The sequence below is a fragment of the Schistocerca piceifrons genome, unplaced genomic scaffold (assembly GCF_021461385.2).
Source record: "Schistocerca piceifrons isolate TAMUIC-IGC-003096 unplaced genomic scaffold, iqSchPice1.1 HiC_scaffold_701, whole genome shotgun sequence".
NCBI classification, from domain to species: Eukaryota; Metazoa; Arthropoda; class Insecta; order Orthoptera; family Acrididae; genus Schistocerca; species Schistocerca piceifrons.
This window is the reverse complement of record NW_025728950.1, coordinates 25,774-53,630: the sequence shown is the minus strand read 5'-3', so window position 1 is coordinate 53,630 and position 27,857 is coordinate 25,774. Positions and strand designations below refer to the sequence as shown.

The following is a 27,857-nucleotide window of genomic DNA, read 5'->3' as shown; positions in this document are numbered from 1 at the left end:
ACGTCACAGAAGTGTGGGACCTTGCACGTGTGCTATTAGCGCTGATCGGTGGGACTACACTGGACTATGTGTCAATCGACTGGTTCCTTACCCCTGATATTCAGACCAACCAACGAACACGACGTAACGCAATGGTGTGGCTCTTGGGCCACACCATTTTCACGATCTATGACCTTTGCCTCACCGATGCTGTCTCTTTCATGGACTACCTTTGGAGCCAGCATCGCCTGGCGGAATCTGACCGGAAATATACCATTACTTTTGCAAGATTTCTTAAAGTTGCAATGGTTCATGGTTATCAAAAGGTGTTCCGGGCTGACTAAGGCACCTCGTATAAGAATTGCCTGAGTGTACCCCTGGATCTTTGTCACTCAGACTTTCAAACTACCCTTGACTTACCCATACCCCAGATTTGGTATTGGCCTTCAGGGCATCACTAGAGTAGACTGTTCTATGATACTGATAATATGGAAATTGGTAACATGGAAATTGTGTGAACCTTGTATGAAAAATTATTGGAAAATTGGAAAACACATAATCTATCTTAGAGGATTATTACTTCGTTAATTCTATGGGCGATGGGATTATCTCGCCAGTTTCGTTTGAGTGTGCTGCCGTCGCTGTTTTTTTTTATTTTGCCTTCATTTCTGTCTTTATTTATTTCTTTCTATTTAGTTTTTAACATCATCACTTGCTTCACACCTGGAGAGGGAGGTGTGTTTCTGAGTAGTGTGTCGTCGCCCCCAAGGCATAGCAGAGTATGCCTCCGCTTTTATTTTCGGTTTATGGCAATAAGTCTTGCTACTAACAACACCCTGCTTTACGTGCTGCGTCGACACTAGAGGATGGCGGCATTTTTGGAGAGGAAAAGGTAGGTCTATAGGGGAGGTAGGAGGGAAAAAAGTGTAGTATTTGTCTTATCAGCTTAATATCCGATACGTCCTGCATCACACGACCAGAATATTACACTCATTTTTGGCTTATGACGGAGTGCTAGGGGCTTGCTCCACCTCTGTCGCGGGTTGGCCCGGCATTGAAGTACCGCCGGGATCGGCCCACCTAAAATTAATTAAAACACAGCCTGAAATGGGTTAACTTTCTGCAGTGATCAGATATTCCGCTGGTAGCAAAACTTGTCGTAGTTGTTGATGTGCCCAGTAGTTAGTTGCTTACACACCACGATTTCTTTTCATTAATTTAAGATTATCTTAAGAATTTTTTTTTTTTTTTTTGCGTTTAGCCGGACGGCACTTGCAGCCGCATTACGCTAGGCTGGTAATTTATGGGGGCACAGGACAGTGCCTTCGGATGCCTCGTTAGCGTCTCTTATGGTCCGGGCACAGATAATTTTAATTACATTTTTTGGAGTTATATCCTTAGCTCCTCGCGAACGTCGTCGTCGTCGCCGCCGCACGCACGCTGAATACGTGTGTACACACGCACACACACATATGCAGTAGGCGGTGGACGATGTAAGCACTCGGCTAGGTGTAGCTCGCGCCAGTATAGCTCGCACCGGCCTGACGCTGCTGTGGGGCGGCCTCACGGCTTCTCCACTGCCCTGGCAGCTAGCGGCGTTCAAATGGGAGTCGCAGTTTACTCCTCGACATGGAGGGTAGTACTGGGATGTTGACGAGTGATCTCGTATTTGGTCGTTCCTTCCGGCACTTGCCTTTGCGATGTTTTCGACGGTCGCCTGTTGCCATATCGGCCCGCACCACCGTGTGTCACTCTCACATGTGGAGCGCACCCGCTGCAAGCATTTAGGCCCTGACACTGCGGTTTTTCATCTCTGGCGGTACTCCGCAAGGATACCGCCCTTCGATTGCGCCATTCCAGCACTAATCGAAGTGCTAGGATTTTCCGGCCTGTTAGGAGACCGCTTCTGCAAAACGTGCGAGGAGATGTTTGCTGGTTGCGAGCTACCCGCCGATTTTCTAGCTGTACGTATTGTCCTTAATCCAAAGGTCACAGGTCACTGTCGGGCTAAGGACGTGTTCTTAACACTGATTATAAGTTGGTGGCACGAAGTGTGGCTTCACATCTTAAACAGGTAATGAATAAGGTACACTGGCGTTTCGAATCGAACCACCTTCACCGCTGCTTCTATATACCGTGATGCTGTCTTACTCACCCACCGCCGACGCTCGAACCCCGGCTTCAATTGATCTCTAGATTTCGCCGGTGCCTTCTCCCATCCTTACCTGCTGGCCGTTATGTCGCGGAAGGGTTTCGGGGAGCACTTCATAAGAGTCATCCGGCACTTCTTGGATGGAGCAAATTCCAGAATCATTGTGAACGGCTGCAGATCACGACCAATTCCCATCAGACGATCAGTTCGACAAGGCTGTCCCTTGTCAGTGTATTTTATCGCTTTGGCGCTGGACCCCATGCTGCGTGACATCGGACGGATGGTCGATGGTGTTCCTTTCCCAGGCGTCACCTTCCGCAGTGCGGCATACGCGGATGGTGTAGGTGTGTTTGTAGCAAACGCCAATGACATCGATTCGGTTCGCCGAGTCCTCCACGTTTATGAACGAGCATCCGGTGCCATGTTAAAATCCAACAAAATGGTGCTAATGCCACTAGGGCCACGATCATTGACCATCGAACGCCCATGCAACCGGATTGTAGGGGAACAACGTATCTTGGGTCTTGAGGTGACTGACTGTCCGCAGCGCATGTTAACACTCACGTGCAGGCGGATTCTCACGCGCATCAGAGGATTTTGCATGAGTCACACTGATCGACGACTCGACCTCCATCAACGAATCCAACTGATTAGTACATACATCCTATCACGGGCATAGTATGTAGCACAACTCCATACGCTACCGAAACAAACCAGCAGAGCCATCTCACAAACAGTATATTGCCTATTGTGGCGGCATGCACTATTCAAAGTTGATGCGCAGAATTGTACACTGCCAAAGGTCGATAGTGGCCTTGGACTCATTGACTTTCCCCGCAAATGTGCGGCAATCCTGATTCAAAGTATCGCCACTTTGCGTGAGATCGACCCAGGTGGTACAACAGCGGTGCTTTTCGACCGTTATCGCCCACAATCGGCGCGTGCACCAGTATGTTTGACACATATTCCATTCCGGATGACGACAGTCAAGGACTATTACCTCAATCAAAGTTACGTCCTAACAGTGGCCACCGACAAGGCACGCACATCGAAGCGCCTTTACTAGGCGCTTCGAGGCCAGCCCACACCACATAAATTGGAGGACAGACGACCGTCGGTCATCTGGCACCAAGCTTGGGCTAATATCAACCACCCAGCCCTTCCCACAGAAGTTTCAGCGCTATGGTATCGCTTTGTAAACAATTTAATACCCACTAATCACCGCCTGGCGGCCATCCGCCTATGGCCCTCGGCTGCTTGCGGCCGATGTGGTGACGTAGACACCAGAGAGCATCGTCTCTTATGCCCTCACGTCACAGAAGTGTGGGACCTTGCACGTGTGCTATTAGCGCTGATCGGTGGGACTACACTGGACTATGTGTCAATCGACTGGTTCCTTACCCCTGATATTCAGACCAACCAACGAACACGACGTAACGCAATGGTGTGGCTCTTGGGCCACACCATTTTCACGATCTATGACCTTTGCCTCACCGATGCTGTCTCTTTCATGGACTACCTTTGGAGCCAGCATCGCCTGGCGGAATCTGACCGGAAATATACCATTACTTTTGCAAGATTTCTTAAAGTTGCAATGGTTCATGGTTATCAAAAGGTGTTCCGGGCTGACTAAGGCACCTCGTATAAGAATTGCCTGAGTGTACCCCTGGATCTTTGTCACTCAGACTTTCAAACTACCCTTGACTTACCCATACCCCAGATTTGGTATTGGCCTTCAGGGCATCACTAGAGTAGACTGTTCTATGATACTGATAATATGGAAATTGGTAACATGGAAATTGTGTGAACCTTGTATGAAAAATTATTGGAAAATTGGAAAACACATAATCTATCTTAGAGGATTATTACTTCGTTAATTCTATGGGCGATGGGATTATCTCGCCAGTTTCGTTTGAGTGTGCTGCCGTCGCTGTTTTTTTTTATTTTGCCTTCATTTCTGTCTTTATTTATTTCTTTCTATTTAGTTTTTAACATCATCACTTGCTTCACACCTGGAGAGGGAGGTGTGTTTCTGAGTAGTGTGTCGTCGCCCCCAAGGCATAGCAGAGTATGCCTCCGCTTTTATTTTCGGTTTATGGCAATAAGTCTTGCTACTAACAACACCCTGCTTTACGTGCTGCGTCGACACTAGAGGATGGCGGCATTTTTGGAGAGGAAAAGGTAGGTCTATAGGGGAGGTAGGAGGGAAAAAAGTGTAGTATTTGTCTTATCAGCTTAATATCCGATACGTCCTGCATCACACGACCAGAATATTACACTCATTTTTGGCTTATGACGGAGTGCTAGGGGCTTGCTCCACCTCTGTCGCGGGTTGGCCCGGCATTGAAGTACCGCCGGGATCGGCCCACCTAAAATTAATTAAAACACAGCCTGAAATGGGTTAACTTTCTGCAGTGATCAGATATTCCGCTGGTAGCAAAACTTGTCGTAGTTGTTGATGTGCCCAGTAGTTAGTTGCTTACACACCACGATTTCTTTTCATTAATTTAAGATTATCTTAAGAATTTTTTTTTTTTTTTTTGCGTTTAGCCGGACGGCACTTGCAGCCGCATTACGCTAGGCTGGTAATTTATGGGGGCACAGGACAGTGCCTTCGGATGCCTCGTTAGCGTCTCTTATGGTCCGGGCACAGATAATTTTAATTACATTTTTTGGAGTTATATCCTTAGCTCCTCGCGAACGTCGTCGTCGTCGCCGCCGCACGCACGCTGAATACGTGTGTACACACGCACACACACATATGCAGTAGGCGGTGGACGATGTAAGCACTCGGCTAGGTGTAGCTCGCGCCAGTATAGCTCGCACCGGCCTGACGCTGCTGTGGGGCGGCCTCACGGCTTCTCCACTGCACTGGCAGCTAGCGGCGTTCAAATGGAAGTCGCAGTTTACTCCTCGACATGGAGGGTAGTACTGGGATGTTGACGAGTGATCTCGTATTTGGTCGTTCCTTCCGGCACTTGCCTTTGCGATGTTTTCGACGGTCGCCTGTTGCCATATCGGCCCGCACCACCGTGTGTCACTCCCACATGTGGAGCGCACACGCTGCAAGCATTTAGGCCCTGACACTGCGGTTTTTCATCTCTGGCGGTACTCCGCAAGGATACCGCCCTTCGATTGTGCCATTCCAACACTAATCGAAGTGCTAGGTTTTCCGGCCTGTTAGGAGACCGCTTCTGCAAAACGTGCGAGGAGATGTTTGCTGGTTGCGAGCTACCCGCCGATTTTCTAGCTGTACGTATTGTCCTTAATCCAAAGGTCACAGGTCACTGTCGGGCTAAGGACGTGTTCTTAACACTGATTATAAGTTGGTGGCACGAAGTGTGGCTTCACATCTTAAACAGGTAATGAATAAGGTACACTGGCGTTTCGAATCGAACCACCTTCACCGCTGCTTCTGTATACCGTGATGCTGTCTTACTCACCCACCACCGACGCTCGAACCCCGGCTTCAATTGATCTCTAGATTTCGCCGGTGCCTTCTCCCATCCTTACCTGCTGGCCGTTATGTCGCGGAAGGGTTTCGGGGAGCACTTCATAAGAGTCATCCGGCACTTCTTGGATGGAGCAAATTCCAGAATCATTGTGAACGGCTGCAGATCACGACCAATTCCCATCAGACAATCAGTTCGACAAGGCTGTCCCTTGTCAGTGTATTTTATCGCTTTGGCGCTGGACCCCATGCTGCGTGACATCGGACGGATGGTCGATGGTGTTCCTTTCCCAGGCGTCACCTTCCGCAGTGCGGCATACGCGGATGGTGTAGGTGTGTTTGTAGCAAACGCCAATGACATCGATTCGGTTCGCCGAGTCCTCCACGTTTATGAACGAGCATCCGGTGCCATGTTAAAATCCAACAAAATGGTGCTAATGCCACTAGGGCCACGATCATTGACCATCGAACGCCCATGCAACCGGATTGTAGGGGAACAACGTATCTTGGGTCTTGAGGTGACTGACTGTCCGCAGCGCATGTTAACACTCACGTGCAGGCGGATTCTCACGCGCATCAGAGGATTTTGCATGAGTCACACTGATCGACGACTCGACCTCCATCAACGAATCCAACTGATTAGTACATACATCCTATCACGGGCATAGTATGTAGCACAACTCCATACGCTACCGAAACAAACCAGCAGAGCCATCTCACAAACAGTATATTGCCTATTGTGGCGGCATGCACTATTCAAAGTTGATGCGCAGAATTGTACACTGCCAAAGGTCGATAGTGGCCTTGGACTCATTGACTTTCCCCGCAAATGTGCGGCAATCCTGATTCCAAGTATCGCCACTTTGCGTGAGATTGACCCAGGTGGTACAACAGCGGTGCTTTTCGACCGTTATCCCCCACAATCGGCGCGTGCACCAGTATGTTTGACACATATTCCATTCCGGATGACGACAGTCAAGGACTATTACCTCAATCAAAGTTACGTCCTAACAGTGGCCACCGACAAGGCACGCACATCGAAGCGCCTTTACTAGGCGCTTCGAGGCCAGCCCACACCACATAAATTGGAGGACAGACGACCGTCGGTCATCTGGCACCAAGCTTGGGCTAATATCAACCACCCAGCCCTTCCCACAGAAGTTTCAGCGCTATGGTATCGCGTTGTAAACAATTTAATACCCACTAATCACCGCCTGGCGGCCATCCGCCTATGGCCCTCGGCTGCTTGCGGCCGATGTGGTGACGTAGACACCAGAGAGCATCGTCTCTTATGCCCTCACGTCACAGAAATGTGGGACCTTGCACGTGTGCTATTAGCGCTGATCGGTGGGACTACACTGGACTATGTGTCAATCGACTGGTTCCTTACCCCTGATATTCAGACCAACCAACGAACACGACGTAACGCAATGGTGTGGCTCTTGGGCCACACCATTTTCACGATCTATGACCTTTGCCTCACCGATGCTGTCTCTTTCATGGACTACCTTTGGAGCCAGCATCGCCTGGCGGAATCTGACCGGAAATATACCATTACTTTTGCAAGATTTCTTAAAGTTGCAATGGTTCATGGTTATCAAAAGGTGTTCCGGGCTGACTAAGGCACCTCGTATAAGAATTGCCTGACTGTACCCCTGGATCTTTGTCACTCAGACTTTCAAACTACCCTTGACTTACCCATACCCCAGATTTGGTATTGGCCTTCAGGGCATCACTAGAGTAGACTGTTCTATGATACTGATAATATGGAAATTGGTAACATGGAAATTGTGTGAACCTTGTATGAAAAATTATTGGAAAATTGGAAAACACATAATCTATCTTAGAGGATTATTACTTCGTTAATTCTATGGGCGATGGGATTATCTCGCCAGTTTCGTTTGAGTGTGCTGCCGTCGCTGTTTTTTTTTATTTTGCCTTCATTTCTGTCTTTATTTATTTCTTTCTATTTAGTTTTTAACATCATCACTTGCTTCACACCTGGAGAGGGAGGTGTGTTTCTGAGTAGTGTGTCGTCGCCCCCAAGGCATAGCAGAGTATGCCTCCGCTTTTATTTTCGGTTTATGGCAATAAGTCTTGCTACTAACAACACCCTGCTTTACGTGCTGCGTCGACACTAGAGGATGGCGGCATTTTTGGAGAGGAAAAGGTAGGTCTATAGGGGAGGTAGGAGGGAAAAAAGTGTAGTATTTGTCTTATCAGCTTAATATCCGATACGTCCTGCATCACACGACCAGAATATTACACTCATTTTTGGCTTATGACGGAGTGCTAGGGGCTTGCTCCACCTCTGTCGCGGGTTGGCCCGGCATTGAAGTACCGCCGGGATCGGCCCACCTAAAATTAATTAAAACACAGCCTGAAATGGGTTAACTTTCTGCAGTGATCAGATATTCCGCTGGTAGCAAAACTTGTCGTAGTTGTTGATGTGCCCAGTAGTTAGTTGCTTACACACCACGATTTCTTTTCATTAATTTAAGATTATCTTAAGAATTTTTTTTTTTTTTTTTGCGTTTAGCCGGACGGCACTTGCAGCCGCATTACGCTAGGCTGGTAATTTATGGGGGCACAGGACAGTGCCTTCGGATGCCTCGTTAGCGTCTCTTATGGTCCGGGCACAGATAATTTTAATTACATTTTTTGGAGTTATATCCTTAGCTCCTCGCGAACGTCGTCGTCGTCGCCGCCGCACGCACGCTGAATACGTGTGTACACACGCACACACACATATGCAGTAGGCGGTGGACGATGTAAGCACTCGGCTAGGTGTAGCTCGCGCCAGTATAGCTCGCACCGGCCTGACGCTGCTGTGGGGCGGCCTCACGGCTTCTCCACTGCACTGGCAGCTAGCGGCGTTCAAATGGAAGTCGCAGTTTACTCCTCGACATGGAGGGTAGTACTGGGATGTTGACGAGTGATCTCGTATTTGGTCGTTCCTTCCGGCACTTGCCTTTGCGATGTTTTCGACGGTCGCCTGTTGCCATATCGGCCCGCACCACCGTGTGTCACTCCCACATGTGGAGCGCACACGCTGCAAGCATTTAGGCCCTGACACTGCGGTTTTTCATCTCTGGCGGTACTCCGCAAGGATACCGCCCTTCGATTGTGCCATTCCAACACTAATCGAAGTGCTAGGTTTTCCGGCCTGTTAGGAGACCGCTTCTGCAAAACGTGCGAGGAGATGTTTGCTGGTTGCGAGCTACCCGCCGATTTTCTAGCTGTACGTATTGTCCTTAATCCAAAGGTCACAGGTCACTGTCGGGCTAAGGACGTGTTCTTAACACTGATTATAAGTTGGTGGCACGAAGTGTGGCTTCACATCTTAAACAGGTAATGAATAAGGTACACTGGCGTTTCGAATCGAACCACCTTCACCGCTGCTTCTGTATACCGTGATGCTGTCTTACTCACCCACCACCGACGCTCGAACCCCGGCTTCAATTGATCTCTAGATTTCGCCGGTGCCTTCTCCCATCCTTACCTGCTGGCCGTTATGTCGCGGAAGGGTTTCGGGGAGCACTTCATAAGAGTCATCCGGCACTTCTTGGATGGAGCAAATTCCAGAATCATTGTGAACGGCTGCAGATCACGACCAATTCCCATCAGACAATCAGTTCGACAAGGCTGTCCCTTGTCAGTGTATTTTATCGCTTTGGCGCTGGACCCCATGCTGCGTGACATCGGACGGATGGTCGATGGTGTTCCTTTCCCAGGCGTCACCTTCCGCAGTGCGGCATACGCGGATGGTGTAGGTGTGTTTGTAGCAAACGCCAATGACATCGATTCGGTTCGCCGAGTCCTCCACGTTTATGAACGAGCATCCGGTGCCATGTTAAAATCCAACAAAATGGTGCTAATGCCACTAGGGCCACGATCATTGACCATCGAACGCCCATGCAACCGGATTGTAGGGGAACAACGTATCTTGGGTCTTGAGGTGACTGACTGTCCGCAGCGCATGTTAACACTCACGTGCAGGCGGATTCTCACGCGCATCAGAGGATTTTGCATGAGTCACACTGATCGACGACTCGACCTCCATCAACGAATCCAACTGATTAGTACATACATCCTATCACGGGCATAGTATGTAGCACAACTCCATACGCTACCGAAACAAACCAGCAGAGCCATCTCACAAACAGTATATTGCCTATTGTGGCGGCATGCACTATTCAAAGTTGATGCGCAGAATTGTACACTGCCAAAGGTCGATAGTGGCCTTGGACTCATTGACTTTCCCCGCAAATGTGCGGCAATCCTGATTCCAAGTATCGCCACTTTGCGTGAGATTGACCCAGGTGGTACAACAGCGGTGCTTTTCGACCGTTATCCCCCACAATCGGCGCGTGCACCAGTATGTTTGACACATATTCCATTCCGGATGACGACAGTCAAGGACTATTACCTCAATCAAAGTTACGTCCTAACAGTGGCCACCGACAAGGCACGCACATCGAAGCGCCTTTACTAGGCGCTTCGAGGCCAGCCCACACCACATAAATTGGAGGACAGACGACCGTCGGTCATCTGGCACCAAGCTTGGGCTAATATCAACCACCCAGCCCTTCCCACAGAAGTTTCAGCGCTATGGTATCGCGTTGTAAACAATTTAATACCCACTAATCACCGCCTGGCGGCCATCCGCCTATGGCCCTCGGCTGCTTGCGGCCGATGTGGTGACGTAGACACCAGAGAGCATCGTCTCTTATGCCCTCACGTCACAGAAATGTGGGACCTTGCACGTGTGCTATTAGCGCTGATCGGTGGGACTACACTGGACTATGTGTCAATCGACTGGTTCCTTACCCCTGATATTCAGACCAACCAACGAACACGACGTAACGCAATGGTGTGGCTCTTGGGCCACACCATTTTCACGATCTATGACCTTTGCCTCACCGATGCTGTCTCTTTCATGGACTACCTTTGGAGCCAGCATCGCCTGGCGGAATCTGACCGGAAATATACCATTACTTTTGCAAGATTTCTTAAAGTTGCAATGGTTCATGGTTATCAAAAGGTGTTCCGGGCTGACTAAGGCACCTCGTATAAGAATTGCCTGACTGTACCCCTGGATCTTTGTCACTCAGACTTTCAAACTACCCTTGACTTACCCATACCCCAGATTTGGTATTGGCCTTCAGGGCATCACTAGAGTAGACTGTTCTATGATACTGATAATATGGAAATTGGTAACATGGAAATTGTGTGAACCTTGTATGAAAAATTATTGGAAAATTGGAAAACACATAATCTATCTTAGAGGATTATTACTTCGTTAATTCTATGGGCGATGGGATTATCTCGCCAGTTTCGTTTGAGTGTGCTGCCGTCGCTGTTTTTTTTTATTTTGCCTTCATTTCTGTCTTTATTTATTTCTTTCTATTTAGTTTTTAACATCATCACTTGCTTCACACCTGGAGAGGGAGGTGTGTTTCTGAGTAGTGTGTCGTCGCCCCCAAGGCATAGCAGAGTATGCCTCCGCTTTTATTTTCGGTTTATGGCAATAAGTCTTGCTACTAACAACACCCTGCTTTACGTGCTGCGTCGACACTAGAGGATGGCGGCATTTTTGGAGAGGAAAAGGTAGGTCTATAGGGGAGGTAGGAGGGAAAAAAGTGTAGTATTTGTCTTATCAGCTTAATATCCGATACGTCCTGCATCACACGACCAGAATATTACACTCATTTTTGGCTTATGACGGAGTGCTAGGGGCTTGCTCCACCTCTGTCGCGGGTTGGCCCGGCATTGAAGTACCGCCGGGATCGGCCCACCTAAAATTAATTAAAACACAGCCTGAAATGGGTTAACTTTCTGCAGTGATCAGATATTCCGCTGGTAGCAAAACTTGTCGTAGTTGTTGATGTGCCCAGTAGTTAGTTGCTTACACACCACGATTTCTTTTCATTAATTTAAGATTATCTTAAGAATTTTTTTTTTTTTTTTTTGCGTTTAGCCGGACGGCACTTGCAGCCGCATTACGCTAGGCTGGTAATTTATGGGGGCACAGGACAGTGCCTTCGGATGCCTCGTTAGCGTCTCTTATGGTCCGGGCACAGATAATTTTAATTACATTTTTTGGAGTTATATCCTTAGCTCCTCGCGAACGTCGTCGTCGTCGCCGCCGCACGCACGCTGAATACGTGTGTACACACGCACACACACATATGCAGTAGGCGGTGGACGATGTAAGCACTCGGCTAGGTGTAGCTCGCGCCAGTATAGCTCGCACCGGCCTGACGCTGCTGTGGGGCGGCCTCACGGCTTCTCCACTGCACTGGCAGCTAGCGGCGTTCAAATGGAAGTCGCAGTTTACTCCTCGACATGGAGGGTAGTACTGGGATGTTGACGAGTGATCTCGTATTTGGTCGTTCCTTCCGGCACTTGCCTTTGCGATGTTTTCGACGGTCGCCTGTTGCCATATCGGCCCGCACCACCGTGTGTCACTCCCACATGTGGAGCGCACACGCTGCAAGCATTTAGGCCCTGACACTGCGGTTTTTCATCTCTGGCGGTACTCCGCAAGGATACCGCCCTTCGATTGTGCCATTCCAACACTAATCGAAGTGCTAGGTTTTCCGGCCTGTTAGGAGACCGCTTCTGCAAAACGTGCGAGGAGATGTTTGCTGGTTGCGAGCTACCCGCCGATTTTCTAGCTGTACGTATTGTCCTTAATCCAAAGGTCACAGGTCACTGTCGGGCTAAGGACGTGTTCTTAACACTGATTATAAGTTGGTGGCACGAAGTGTGGCTTCACATCTTAAACAGGTAATGAATAAGGTACACTGGCGTTTCGAATCGAACCACCTTCACCGCTGCTTCTATATACCGTGATGCTGTCTTACTCACCCACCGCCGACGCTCGAACCCCGGCTTCAATTGATCTCTAGATTTCGCCGGTGCCTTCTCCCATCCTTACCTGCTGGCCGTTATGTCGCGGAAGGGTTTCGGGGAGCACTTCATAAGAGTCATCCGGCACTTCTTGGATGGAGCAAATTCCAGAATCATTGTGAACGGCTGCAGATCACGACCAATTCCCATCAGACGATCAGTTCGACAAGGCTGTCCCTTGTCAGTGTATTTTATCGCTTTGGCGCTGGACCCCATGCTGCGTGACATCGGACGGATGGTCGATGGTGTTCCTTTCCCAGGCGTCACCTTCCGCAGTGCGGCATACGCGGATGGTGTAGGTGTGTTTGTAGCAAACGCCAATGACATCGATTCGGTTCGCCGAGTCCTCCACGTTTATGAATGAGCATCCGGTGCCATGTTAAAATCCAACAAAATGGTGCTAATGCCACTAGGGCCACGATCATTGACCATCGAACGCCCATGCAACCGGATTGTAGGGGAACAACGTATCTTGGGTCTTGAGGTGACTGACTGTCCGCAGCGCATGTTAACACTCACGTGCAGGCGGATTCTCACGCGCATCAGAGGATTTTGCATGAGTCACACTGATCGACGACTCGACCTCCATCAACGAATCCAACTGATTAGTACATACATCCTATCACGGGCATAGTATGTAGCACAACTCCATACGCTACCGAAACAAACCAGCAGAGCCATCTCACAAACAGTATATTGCCTATTGTGGCGGCATGCACTATTCAAAGTTGATGCGCAGAATTGTACACTGCCAAAGGTCGATAGTGGCCTTGGACTCATTGACTTTCCCCGCAAATGTGCGGCAATCCTGATTCCAAGTATCGCCACTTTGCGTGAGATTGACCCAGGTGGTACAACAGCGGTGCTTTTCGACCGTTATCCCCCACAATCGGCGCGTGCACCAGTATGTTTGACACATATTCCATTCCGGATGACGACAGTCAAGGACTATTACCTCAATCAAAGTTACGTCCTAACAGTGGCCACCGACAAGGCACGCACATCGAAGCGCCTTTACTAGGCGCTTCGAGGCCAGCCCACACCACATAAATTGGAGGACAGACGACCGTCGGTCATCTGGCACCAAGCTTGGGCTAATATCAACCACCCAGCCCTTCCCACAGAAGTTTCAGCGCTATGGTATCGCGTTGTAAACAATTTAATACCCACTAATCACCGCCTGGCGGCCATCCGCCTATGGCCCTCGGCTGCTTGCGGCCGATGTGGTGACGTAGACACCAGAGAGCATCGTCTCTTATGCCCTCACGTCACAGAAATGTGGGACCTTGCACGTGTGCTATTAGCGCTGATCGGTGGGACTACACTGGACTATGTGTCAATCGACTGGTTCCTTACCCCTGATATTCAGACCAACAAACGAACACGACTTAACGCAATGGTGTGGCTCTTGGGCCACACCATTTTCACGATCTATGACCTTTGCCTCACCGATGCTGTCTCTTTCATGGACTACCTTTGGAGCCAGCATCGCCTGGCGGAATCTGACCGGAAATATACCATTACTTTTGCAAGATTTCTTAAAGTTGCAATGGTTCATGGTTATCAAAAGGTGTTCCGGGCTGACTAAGGCACCTCGTATAAGAATTGCCTGACTGTACCCCTGGATCTTTGTCACTCAGACTTTCAAACTACCCTTGACTTACCCATACCCCAGATTTGGTATTGGCCTTCAGGGCATCACTAGAGTAGACTGTTCTATGATACTGATAATATGGAAATTGGTAACATGGAAATTGTGTGAACCTTGTATGAAAAATTATTGGAAAATTGGAAAACACATAATCTATCTTAGAGGATTATTACTTCGTTAATTCTATGGGCGATGGGATTATCTCGCCAGTTTCGTTTGAGTGTGCTGCCGTCGCTGTTTTTTTTTATTTTGCCTTCATTTCTGTCTTTATTTATTTCTTTCTATTTAGTTTTTAACATCATCACTTGCTTCACACCTGGAGAGGGAGGTGTGTTTCTGAGTAGTGTGTCGTCGCCCCCAAGGCATAGCAGAGTATGCCTCCGCTTTTATTTTCGGTTTATGGCAATAAGTCTTGCTACTAACAACACCCTGCTTTACGTGCTGCGTCGACACTAGAGGATGGCGGCATTTTTGGAGAGGAAAAGGTAGGTCTATAGGGGAGGTAGGAGGGAAAAAAGTGTAGTATTTGTCTTATCAGCTTAATATCCGATACGTCCTGCATCACACGACCAGAATATTACACTCATTTTTGGCTTATGACGGAGTGCTAGGGGCTTGCTCCACCTCTGTCGCGGGTTGGCCCGGCATTGAAGTACCGCCGGGATCGGCCCACCTAAAATTAATTAAAACACAGCCTGAAATGGGTTAACTTTCTGCAGTGATCAGATATTCCGCTGGTAGCAAAACTTGTCGTAGTTGTTGATGTGCCCAGTAGTTAGTTGCTTACACACCACGATTTCTTTTCATTAATTTAAGATTATCTTAAGAATTTTTTTTTTTTTTTTTTTTGCGTTTAGCCGGACGGCACTTGCAGCCGCATTACGCTAGGCTGGTAATTTATGGGGGCACAGGACAGTGCCTTCGGATGCCTCGTTAGCGTCTCTTATGGTCCGGGCACAGATAATTTTAATTACATTTTTTGGAGTTATATCCTTAGCTCCTCGCGAACGTCGTCGTCGTCGCCGCCGCACGCACGCTGAATACGTGTGTACACACGCACACACACATATGCAGTAGGCGGTGGACGATGTAAGCACTCGGCTAGGTGTAGCTCGCGCCAGTATAGCTCGCACCGGCCTGACGCTGCTGTGGGGCGGCCTCACGGCTTCTCCACTGCACTGGCAGCTAGCGGCGTTCAAATGGAAGTCGCAGTTTACTCCTCGACATGGAGGGTAGTACTGGGATGTTGACGAGTGATCTCGTATTTGGTCGTTCCTTCCGGCACTTGCCTTTGCGATGTTTTCGACGGTCGCCTGTTGCCATATCGGCCCGCACCACCGTGTGTCACTCCCACATGTGGAGCGCACACGCTGCAAGCATTTAGGCCCTGACACTGCGGTTTTTCATCTCTGGCGGTACTCCGCAAGGATACCGCCCTTCGATTGTGCCATTCCAACACTAATCGAAGTGCTAGGTTTTCCGGCCTGTTAGGAGACCGCTTCTGCAAAACGTGCGAGGAGATGTTTGCTGGTTGCGAGCTACCCGCCGATTTTCTAGCTGTACGTATTGTCCTTAATCCAAAGGTCACAGGTCACTGTCGGGCTAAGGACGTGTTCTTAACACTGATTATAAGTTGGTGGCACGAAGTGTGGCTTCACATCTTAAACAGGTAATGAATAAGGTACACTGGCGTTTCGAATCGAACCACCTTCACCGCTGCTTCTGTATACCGTGATGCTGTCTTACTCACCCACCACCGACGCTCGAACCCCGGCTTCAATTGATCTCTAGATTTCGCCGGTGCCTTCTCCCATCCTTACCTGCTGGCCGTTATGTCGCGGAAGGGTTTCGGGGAGCACTTCATAAGAGTCATCCGGCACTTCTTGGATGGAGCAAATTCCAGAATCATTGTGAACGGCTGCAGATCACGACCAATTCCCATCAGACAATCAGTTCGACAAGGCTGTCCCTTGTCAGTGTATTTTATCGCTTTGGCGCTGGACCCCATGCTGCGTGACATCGGACGGATGGTCGATGGTGTTCCTTTCCCAGGCGTCACCTTCCGCAGTGCGGCATACGCGGATGGTGTAGGTGTGTTTGTAGCAAACGCCAATGACATCGATTCGGTTCGCCGAGTCCTCCACGTTTATGAACGAGCATCCGGTGCCATGTTAAAATCCAACAAAATGGTGCTAATGCCACTAGGGCCACGATCATTGACCATCGAACGCCCATGCAACCGGATTGTAGGGGAACAACGTATCTTGGGTCTTGAGGTGACTGACTGTCCGCAGCGCATGTTAACACTCACGTGCAGGCGGATTCTCACGCGCATCAGAGGATTTTGCATGAGTCACACTGATCGACGACTCGACCTCCATCAACGAATCCAACTGATTAGTACATACATCCTATCACGGGCATAGTATGTAGCACAACTCCATACGCTACCGAAACAAACCAGCAGAGCCATCTCACAAACAGTATATTGCCTATTGTGGCGGCATGCACTATTCAAAGTTGATGCGCAGAATTGTACACTGCCAAAGGTCGATAGTGGCCTTGGACTCATTGACTTTCCCCGCAAATGTGCGGCAATCCTGATTCCAAGTATCGCCACTTTGCGTGAGATTGACCCAGGTGGTACAACAGCGGTGCTTTTCGACCGTTATCCCCCACAATCGGCGCGTGCACCAGTATGTTTGACACATATTCCATTCCGGATGACGACAGTCAAGGACTATTACCTCAATCAAAGTTACGTCCTAACAGTGGCCACCGACAAGGCACGCACATCGAAGCGCCTTTACTAGGCGCTTCGAGGCCAGCCCACACCACATAAATTGGAGGACAGACGACCGTCGGTCATCTGGCACCAAGCTTGGGCTAATATCAACCACCCAGCCCTTCCCACAGAAGTTTCAGCGCTATGGTATCGCGTTGTAAACAATTTAATACCCACTAATCACCGCCTGGCGGCCATCCGCCTATGGCCCTCGGCTGCTTGCGGCCGATGTGGTGACGTAGACACCAGAGAGCATCGTCTCTTATGCCCTCACGTCACAGAAATGTGGGACCTTGCACGTGTGCTATTAGCGCTGATCGGTGGGACTACACTGGACTATGTGTCAATCGACTGGTTCCTTACCCCTGATATTCAGACCAACCAACGAACACGACGTAACGCAATGGTGTGGCTCTTGGGCCACACCATTTTCACGATCTATGACCTTTGCCTCACCGATGCTGTCTCTTTCATGGACTACCTTTGGAGCCAGCATCGCCTGGCGGAATCTGACCGGAAATATACCATTACTTTTGCAAGATTTCTTAAAGTTGCAATGGTTCATGGTTATCAAAAGGTGTTCCGGGCTGACTAAGGCACCTCGTATAAGAATTGCCTGACTGTACCCCTGGATCTTTGTCACTCAGACTTTCAAACTACCCTTGACTTACCCATACCCCAGATTTGGTATTGGCCTTCAGGGCATCACTAGAGTAGACTGTTCTATGATACTGATAATATGGAAATTGGTAACATGGAAATTGTGTGAACCTTGTATGAAAAATTATTGGAAAATTGGAAAACACATAATCTATCTTAGAGGATTATTACTTCGTTAATTCTATGGGCGATGGGATTATCTCGCCAGTTTCGTTTGAGTGTGCTGCCGTCGCTGTTTTTTTTTATTTTGCCTTCATTTCTGTCTTTATTTATTTCTTTCTATTTAGTTTTTAACATCATCACTTGCTTCACACCTGGAGAGGGAGGTGTGTTTCTGAGTAGTGTGTCGTCGCCCCCAAGGCATAGCAGAGTATGCCTCCGCTTTTATTTTCGGTTTATGGCAATAAGTCTTGCTACTAACAACACCCTGCTTTACGTGCTGCGTCGACACTAGAGGATGGCGGCATTTTTGGAGAGGAAAAGGTAGGTCTATAGGGGAGGTAGGAGGGAAAAAAGTGTAGTATTTGTCTTATCAGCTTAATATCCGATACGTCCTGCATCACACGACCAGAATATTACACTCATTTTTGGCTTATGACGGAGTGCTAGGGGCTTGCTCCACCTCTGTCGCGGGTTGGCCCGGCATTGAAGTACCGCCGGGATCGGCCCACCTAAAATTAATTAAAACACAGCCTGAAATGGGTTAACTTTCTGCAGTGATCAGATATTCCGCTGGTAGCAAAACTTGTCGTAGTTGTTGATGTGCCCAGTAGTTAGTTGCTTACACACCACGATTTCTTTTCATTAATTTAAGATTATCTTAAGAATTTTTTTTTTTTTTTTTGCGTTTAGCCGGACGGCACTTGCAGCCGCATTACGCTAGGCTGGTAATTTATGGGGGCACAGGACAGTGCCTTCGGATGCCTCGTTAGCGTCTCTTATGGTCCGGGCACAGATAATTTTAATTACATTTTTTGGAGTTATATCCTTAGCTCCTCGCGAACGTCGTCGTCGTCGCCGCCGCACGCACGCTGAATACGTGTGTACACACGCACACACACATATGCAGTAGGCGGTGGACGATGTAAGCACTCGGCTAGGTGTAGCTCGCGCCAGTATAGCTCGCACCGGCCTGACGCTGCTGTGGGGCGGCCTCACGGCTTCTCCACTGCACTGGCAGCTAGCGGCGTTCAAATGGAAGTCGCAGTTTACTCCTCGACATGGAGGGTAGTACTGGGATGTTGACGAGTGATCTCGTATTTGGTCGTTCCTTCCGGCACTTGCCTTTGCGATGTTTTCGACGGTCGCCTGTTGCCATATCGGCCCGCACCACCGTGTGTCACTCCCACATGTGGAGCGCACACGCTGCAAGCATTTAGGCCCTGACACTGCGGTTTTTCATCTCTGGCGGTACTCCGCAAGGATACCGCCCTTCGATTGTGCCATTCCAACACTAATCGAAGTGCTAGGTTTTCCGGCCTGTTAGGAGACCGCTTCTGCAAAACGTGCGAGGAGATGTTTGCTGGTTGCGAGCTACCCGCCGATTTTCTAGCTGTACGTATTGTCCTTAATCCAAAGGTCACAGGTCACTGTCGGGCTAAGGACGTGTTCTTAACACTGATTATAAGTTGGTGGCACGAAGTGTGGCTTCACATCTTAAACAGGTAATGAATAAGGTACACTGGCGTTTCGAATCGAACCACCTTCACCGCTGCTTCTGTATACCGTGATGCTGTCTTACTCACCCACCACCGACGCTCGAACCCCGGCTTCAATTGATCTCTAGATTTCGCCGGTGCCTTCTCCCATCCTTACCTGCTGGCCGTTATGTCGCGGAAGGGTTTCGGGGAGCACTTCATAAGAGTCATCCGGCACTTCTTGGATGGAGCAAATTCCAGAATCATTGTGAACGGCTGCAGATCACGACCAATTCCCATCAGACAATCAGTTCGACAAGGCTGTCCCTTGTCAGTGTATTTTATCGCTTTGGCGCTGGACCCCATGCTGCGTGACATCGGACGGATGGTCGATGGTGTTCCTTTCCCAGGCGTCACCTTCCGCAGTGCGGCATACGCGGATGGTGTAGGTGTGTTTGTAGCAAACGCCAATGACATCGATTCGGTTCGCCGAGTCCTCCACGTTTATGAACGAGCATCCGGTGCCATGTTAAAATCCAACAAAATGGTGCTAATGCCACTAGGGCCACGATCATTGACCATCGAACGCCCATGCAACCGGATTGTAGGGGAACAACGTATCTTGGGTCTTGAGGTGACTGACTGTCCGCAGCGCATGTTAACACTCACGTGCAGGCGGATTCTCACGCGCATCAGAGGATTTTGCATGAGTCACACTGATCGACGACTCGACCTCCATCAACGAATCCAACTGATTAGTACATACATCCTATCACGGGCATAGTATGTAGCACAACTCCATACGCTACCGAAACAAACCAGCAGAGCCATCTCACAAACAGTATATTGCCTATTGTGGCGGCATGCACTATTCAAAGTTGATGCGCAGAATTGTACACTGCCAAAGGTCGATAGTGGCCTTGGACTCATTGACTTTCCCCGCAAATGTGCGGCAATCCTGATTCCAAGTATCGCCACTTTGCGTGAGATTGACCCAGGTGGTACAACAGCGGTGCTTTTCGACCGTTATCCCCCACAATCGGCGCGTGCACCAGTATGTTTGACACATATTCCATTCCGGATGACGACAGTCAAGGACTATTACCTCAATCAAAGTTACGTCCTAACAGTGGCCACCGACAAGGCACGCACATCGAAGCGCCTTTACTAGGCGCTTCGAGGCCAGCCCACACCACATAAATTGGAGGACAGACGACCGTCGGTCATCTGGCACCAAGCTTGGGCTAATATCAACCACCCAGCCCTTCCCACAGAAGTTTCAGCGCTATGGTATCGCGTTGTAAACAATTTAATACCCACTAATCACCGCCTGGCGGCCATCCGCCTATGGCCCTCGGCTGCTTGCGGCCGATGTGGTGACGTAGACACCAGAGAGCATCGTCTCTTATGCCCTCACGTCACAGAAATGTGGGACCTTGCACGTGTGCTATTAGCGCTGATCGGTGGGACTACACTGGACTATGTGTCAATCGACTGGTTCCTTACCCCTGATATTCAGACCAACAAACGAACACGACTTAACGCAATGGTGTGGCTCTTGGGCCACACCATTTTCACGATCTATGACCTTTGCCTCACCGATGCTGTCTCTTTCATGGACTACCTTTGGAGCCAGCATCGCCTGGCGGAATCTGACCGGAAATATACCATTACTTTTGCAAGATTTCTTAAAGTTGCAATGGTTCATGGTTATCAAAAGGTGTTCCGGGCTGACTAAGGCACCTCGTATAAGAATTGCCTGACTGTACCCCTGGATCTTTGTCACTCAGACTTTCAAACTACCCTTGACTTACCCATACCCCAGATTTGGTATTGGCCTTCAGGGCATCACTAGAGTAGACTGTTCTATGATACTGATAATATGGAAATTGGTAACATGGAAATTGTGTGAACCTTGTATGAAAAATTATTGGAAAATTGGAAAACACATAATCTATCTTAGAGGATTATTACTTCGTTAATTCTATGGGCGATGGGATTATCTCGCCAGTTTCGTTTGAGTGTGCTGCCGTCGCTGTTTTTTTTTATTTTGCCTTCATTTCTGTCTTTATTTATTTCTTTCTATTTAGTTTTTAACATCATCACTTGCTTCACACCTGGAGAGGGAGGTGTGTTTCTGAGTAGTGTGTCGTCGCCCCCAAGGCATAGCAGAGTATGCCTCCGCTTTTATTTTCGGTTTATGGCAATAAGTCTTGCTACTAACAACACCCTGCTTTACGTGCTGCGTCGACACTAGAGGATGGCGGCATTTTTGGAGAGGAAAAGGTAGGTCTATAGGGGAGGTAGGAGGGAAAAAAGTGTAGTATTTGTCTTATCAGCTTAATATCCGATACGTCCTGCATCACACGACCAGAATATTACACTCATTTTTGGCTTATGACGGAGTGCTAGGGGCTTGCTCCACCTCTGTCGCGGGTTGGCCCGGCATTGAAGTACCGCCGGGATCGGCCCACCTAAAATTAATTAAAACACAGCCTGAAATGGGTTAACTTTCTGCAGTGATCAGATATTCCGCTGGTAGCAAAACTTGTCGTAGTTGTTGATGTGCCCAGTAGTTAGTTGCTTACACACCACGATTTCTTTTCATTAATTTAAGATTATCTTAAGAATTTTTTTTTTTTTTTTTTTTTTGCGTTTAGCCGGACGGCACTTGCAGCCGCATTACGCTAGGCTGGTAATTTATGGGGGCACAGGACAGTGCCTTCGGATGCCTCGTTAGCGTCTCTTATGGTCCGGGCACAGATAATTTTAATTACATTTTTTGGAGTTATATCCTTAGCTCCTCGCGAACGTCGTCGTCGTCGCCGCCGCACGCACGCTGAATACGTGTGTACACACGCACACACACATATGCAGTAGGCGGTGGACGATGTAAGCACTCGGCTAGGTGTAGCTCGCGCCAGTATAGCTCGCACCGGCCTGACGCTGCTGTGGGGCGGCCTCACGGCTTCTCCACTGCACTGGCAGCTAGCGGCGTTCAAATGGAAGTCGCAGTTTACTCCTCGACATGGAGGGTAGTACTGGGATGTTGACGAGTGATCTCGTATTTGGTCGTTCCTTCCGGCACTTGCCTTTGCGATGTTTTCGACGGTCGCCTGTTGCCATATCGGCCCGCACCACCGTGTGTCACTCCCACATGTGGAGCGCACACGCTGCAAGCATTTAGGCCCTGACACTGCGGTTTTTCATCTCTGGCGGTACTCCGCAAGGATACCGCCCTTCGATTGTGCCATTCCAACACTAATCGAAGTGCTAGGTTTTCCGGCCTGTTAGGAGACCGCTTCTGCAAAACGTGCGAGGAGATGTTTGCTGGTTGCGAGCTACCCGCCGATTTTCTAGCTGTACGTATTGTCCTTAATCCAAAGGTCACAGGTCACTGTCGGGCTAAGGACGTGTTCTTAACACTGATTATAAGTTGGTTGCACGAAGTGTGGCTTCACATCTTAAACAGGTAATGAATAAGGTACACTGGCGTTTCGAATCGAACCACCTTCACCGCTGCTTCTATATACCGTGATGCTGTCTTACTCACCCACCGCCGACGCTCGAACCCCGGCTTCAATTGATCTCTAGATTTCGCCGGTGCCTTCTCCCATCCTTACCTGCTGGCCGTTATGTCGCGGAAGGGTTTCGGGGAGCACTTCATAAGAGTCATCCGGCACTTCTTGGATGGAGCAAATTCCAGAATCATTGTGAACGGCTGCAGATCACGACCAATTCCCATCAGACGATCAGTTCGACAAGGCTGTCCCTTGTCAGTGTATTTTATCGCTTTGGCGCTGGACCCCATGCTGCGTGACATCGGACGGATGGTCGATGGTGTTCCTTTCCCAGGCGTCACCTTCCGCAGTGCGGCATACGCGGATGGTGTAGGTGTGTTTGTAGCAAACGCCAATGACATCGATTCGGTTCGCCGAGTCCTCCACGTTTATGAACGAGCATCCGGTGCCATGTTAAAATCCAACAAAATGGTGCTAATGCCACTAGGGCCACGATCATTGACCATCGAACGCCCATGCAACCGGATTGTAGGGGAACAACGTATCTTGGGTCTTGAGGTGACTGACTGTCCGCAGCGCATGTTAACACTCACGTGCAGGCGGATTCTCACGCGCATCAGAGGATTTTGCATGAGTCACACTGATCGACGACTCGACCTCCATCAACGAATCCAACTGATTAGTACATACATCCTATCACGGGCATAGTATGTAGCACAACTCCATACGCTACCGAAACAAACCAGCAGAGCCATCTCACAAACAGTATATTGCCTATTGTGGCGGCATGCACTATTCAAAGTTGATGCGCAGAATTGTACACTGCCAAAGGTCGATAGTGGCCTTGGACTCATTGACTTTCCCCGCAAATGTGCGGCAATCCTGATTCCAAGTATCGCCACTTTGCGTGAGATTGACCCAGGTGGTACAACAGCGGTGCTTTTCGACCGTTATCCCCCACAATCGGCGCGTGCACCAGTATGTTTGACACATATTCCATTCCGGATGACGACAGTCAAGGACTATTACCTCAATCAAAGTTACGTCCTAACAGTGGCCACCGACAAGGCACGCACATCGAAGCGCCTTTACTAGGCGCTTCGAGGCCAGCCCACACCACATAAATTGGAGGACAGACGACCGTCGGTCATCTGGCACCAAGCTTGGGCTAATATCAACCACCCAGCCCTTCCCACAGAAGTTTCAGCGCTATGGTATCGCGTTGTAAACAATTTAATACCCACTAATCACCGCCTGGCGGCCATCCGCCTATGGCCCTCGGCTGCTTGCGGCCGATGTGGTGACGTAGACACCAGAGAGCATCGTCTCTTATGCCCTCACGTCACAGAAATGTGGGACCTTGCACGTGTGCTATTAGCGCTGATCGGTGGGACTACACTGGACTATGTGTCAATCGACTGGTTCCTTACCCCTGATATTCAGACCAACAAACGAACACGACTTAACGCAATGGTGTGGCTCTTGGGCCACACCATTTTCACGATCTATGACCTTTGCCTCACCGATGCTGTCTCTTTCATGGACTACCTTTGGAGCCAGCATCGCCTGGCGGAATCTGACCGGAAATATACCATTACTTTTGCAAGATTTCTTAAAGTTGCAATGGTTCATGGTTATCAAAAGGTGTTCCGGGCTGACTAAGGCACCTCGTATAAGAATTGCCTGACTGTACCCCTGGATCTTTGTCACTCAGACTTTCAAACTACCCTTGACTTACCCATACCCCAGATTTGGTATTGGCCTTCAGGGCATCACTAGAGTAGACTGTTCTATGATACTGATAATATGGAAATTGGTAACATGGAAATTGTGTGAACCTTGTATGAAAAATTATTGGAAAATTGGAAAACACATAATCTATCTTAGAGGATTATTACTTCGTTAATTCTATGGGCGATGGGATTATCTCGCCAGTTTCGTTTGAGTGTGCTGCCGTCGCTGTTTTTTTTTATTTTGCCTTCATTTCTGTCTTTATTTATTTCTTTCTATTTAGTTTTTAACATCATCACTTGCTTCACACCTGGAGAGGGAGGTGTGTTTCTGAGTAGTGTGTCGTCGCCCCCAAGGCATAGCAGAGTATGCCTCCGCTTTTATTTTCGGTTTATGGCAATAAGTCTTGCTACTAACAACACCCTGCTTTACGTGCTGCGTCGACACTAGAGGATGGCGGCATTTTTGGAGAGGAAAAGGTAGGTCTATAGGGGAGGTAGGAGGGAAAAAAGTGTAGTATTTGTCTTATCAGCTTAATATCCGATACGTCCTGCATCACACGACCAGAATATTACACTCATTTTTGGCTTATGACGGAGTGCTAGGGGCTTGCTCCACCTCTGTCGCGGGTTGGCCCGGCATTGAAGTACCGCCGGGATCGGCCCACCTAAAATTAATTAAAACACAGCCTGAAATGGGTTAACTTTCTGCAGTGATCAGATATTCCGCTGGTAGCAAAACTTGTCGTAGTTGTTGATGTGCCCAGTAGTTAGTTGCTTACACACCACGATTTCTTTTCATTAATTTAAGATTATCTTAAGAATTTTTTTTTTTTTTTTTTTTTTGCGTTTAGCCGGACGGCACTTGCAGCCGCATTACGCTAGGCTGGTAATTTATGGGGGCACAGGACAGTGCCTTCGGATGCCTCGTTAGCGTCTCTTATGGTCCGGGCACAGATAATTTTAATTACATTTTTTGGAGTTATATCCTTAGCTCCTCGCGAACGTCGTCGTCGTCGCCGCCGCACGCACGCTGAATACGTGTGTACACACGCACACACACATATGCAGTAGGCGGTGGACGATGTAAGCACTCGGCTAGGTGTAGCTCGCGCCAGTATAGCTCGCACCGGCCTGACGCTGCTGTGGGGCGGCCTCACGGCTTCTCCACTGCACTGGCAGCTAGCGGCGTTCAAATGGAAGTCGCAGTTTACTCCTCGACATGGAGGGTAGTACTGGGATGTTGACGAGTGATCTCGTATTTGGTCGTTCCTTCCGGCACTTGCCTTTGCGATGTTTTCGACGGTCGCCTGTTGCCATATCGGCCCGCACCACCGTGTGTCACTCCCACATGTGGAGCGCACACGCTGCAAGCATTTAGGCCCTGACACTGCGGTTTTTCATCTCTGGCGGTACTCCGCAAGGATACCGCCCTTCGATTGTGCCATTCCAACACTAATCGAAGTGCTAGGTTTTCCGGCCTGTTAGGAGACCGCTTCTGCAAAACGTGCGAGGAGATGTTTGCTGGTTGCGAGCTACCCGCCGATTTTCTAGCTGTACGTATTGTCCTTAATCCAAAGGTCACAGGTCACTGTCGGGCTAAGGACGTGTTCTTAACACTGATTATAAGTTGGTTGCACGAAGTGTGGCTTCACATCTTAAACAGGTAATGAATAAGGTACACTGGCGTTTCGAATCGAACCACCTTCACCGCTGCTTCTATATACCGTGATGCTGTCTTACTCACCCACCGCCGACGCTCGAACCCCGGCTTCAATTGATCTCTAGATTTCGCCGGTGCCTTCTCCCATCCTTACCTGCTGGCCGTTATGTCGCGGAAGGGTTTCGGGGAGCACTTCATAAGAGTCATCCGGCACTTCTTGGATGGAGCAAATTCCAGAATCATTGTGAACGGCTGCAGATCACGACCAATTCCCATCAGACGATCAGTTCGACAAGGCTGTCCCTTGTCAGTGTATTTTATCGCTTTGGCGCTGGACCCCATGCTGCGTGACATCGGACGGATGGTCGATGGTGTTCCTTTCCCAGGCGTCACCTTCCGCAGTGCGGCATACGCGGATGGTGTAGGTGTGTTTGTAGCAAACGCCAATGACATCGATTCGGTTCGCCGAGTCCTCCACGTTTATGAACGAGCATCCGGTGCCATGTTAAAATCCAACAAAATGGTGCTAATGCCACTAGGGCCACGATCATTGACCATCGAACGCCCATGCAACCGGATTGTAGGGGAACAACGTATCTTGGGTCTTGAGGTGACTGACTGTCCGCAGCGCATGTTAACACTCACGTGCAGGCGGATTCTCACGCGCATCAGAGGATTTTGCATGAGTCACACTGATCGACGACTCGACCTCCATCAACGAATCCAACTGATTAGTACATACATCCTATCACGGGCATAGTATGTAGCACAACTCCATACGCTACCGAAACAAACCAGCAGAGCCATCTCACAAACAGTATATTGCCTATTGTGGCGGCATGCACTATTCAAAGTTGATGCGCAGAATTGTACACTGCCAAAGGTCGATAGTGGCCTTGGACTCATTGACTTTCCCCGCAAATGTGCGGCAATCCTGATTCCAAGTATCGCCACTTTGCGTGAGATTGACCCAGGTGGTACAACAGCGGTGCTTTTCGACCGTTATCCCCCACAATCGGCGCGTGCACCAGTATGTTTGACACATATTCCATTCCGGATGACGACAGTCAAGGACTATTACCTCAATCAAAGTTACGTCCTAACAGTGGCCACCGACAAGGCACGCACATCGAAGCGCCTTTACTAGGCGCTTCGAGGCCAGCCCACACCACATAAATTGGAGGACAGACGACCGTCGGTCATCTGGCACCAAGCTTGGGCTAATATCAACCACCCAGCCCTTCCCACAGAAGTTTCAGCGCTATGGTATCGCGTTGTAAACAATTTAATACCCACTAATCACCGCCTGGCGGCCATCCGCCTATGGCCCTCGGCTGCTTGCGGCCGATGTGGTGACGTAGACACCAGAGAGCATCGTCTCTTATGCCCTCACGTCACAGAAGTGTGGGACCTTGCACATGTGCTATTAGCGCTGATCGGTGGGACTACACTGGACTATGTGTCAATCGACTGGTTCCTTACCCCTGATATTCAGACCAACCAACGAACACGACGTAACGCAATGGTGTGGCTCTTGGGCCACACCATTTTCACGATCTATGACCTTTGCCTCACCGATGCTGTCTCTTTCATGGACTACCTTTGGAGCCAGCATCGCCTGGCGGAATCTGACCGGAAATATACCATTACTTTTGCAAGATTTCTTAAAGTTGCAATGGTTCATGGTTATCAAAAGGTGTTCCGGGCTGACTA

At 49.2% G+C, this 27,857-nt stretch overlaps 8 pseudogenes; all 8 read left to right on the top strand.

The window, feature by feature from the left end:
- The first annotated feature begins 853 nt into the window (after positions 1–853).
- Positions 854–1,064, top strand: LOC124769614 (annotated as a pseudogene).
- Positions 1,065–4,294: 3,230 nt separating this feature from the next.
- Positions 4,295–4,505, top strand: LOC124769613 (annotated as a pseudogene).
- Positions 4,506–7,734: 3,229 nt separating this feature from the next.
- LOC124769612 lies at positions 7,735–7,945 on the top strand (annotated as a pseudogene).
- Positions 7,946–11,174: 3,229 nt separating this feature from the next.
- Positions 11,175–11,385, top strand: LOC124769611 (annotated as a pseudogene).
- Positions 11,386–14,615: 3,230 nt separating this feature from the next.
- On the top strand, positions 14,616–14,826 carry LOC124769608 (annotated as a pseudogene).
- Positions 14,827–18,058: 3,232 nt separating this feature from the next.
- Positions 18,059–18,269, top strand: LOC124769607 (annotated as a pseudogene).
- Positions 18,270–21,498: 3,229 nt separating this feature from the next.
- On the top strand, positions 21,499–21,709 carry LOC124769606 (annotated as a pseudogene).
- A 3,234-nt stretch (positions 21,710–24,943) lies between these two features.
- LOC124769605 lies at positions 24,944–25,154 on the top strand (annotated as a pseudogene).
- The last annotated feature ends 2,703 nt before the right edge of the window (positions 25,155–27,857 follow it).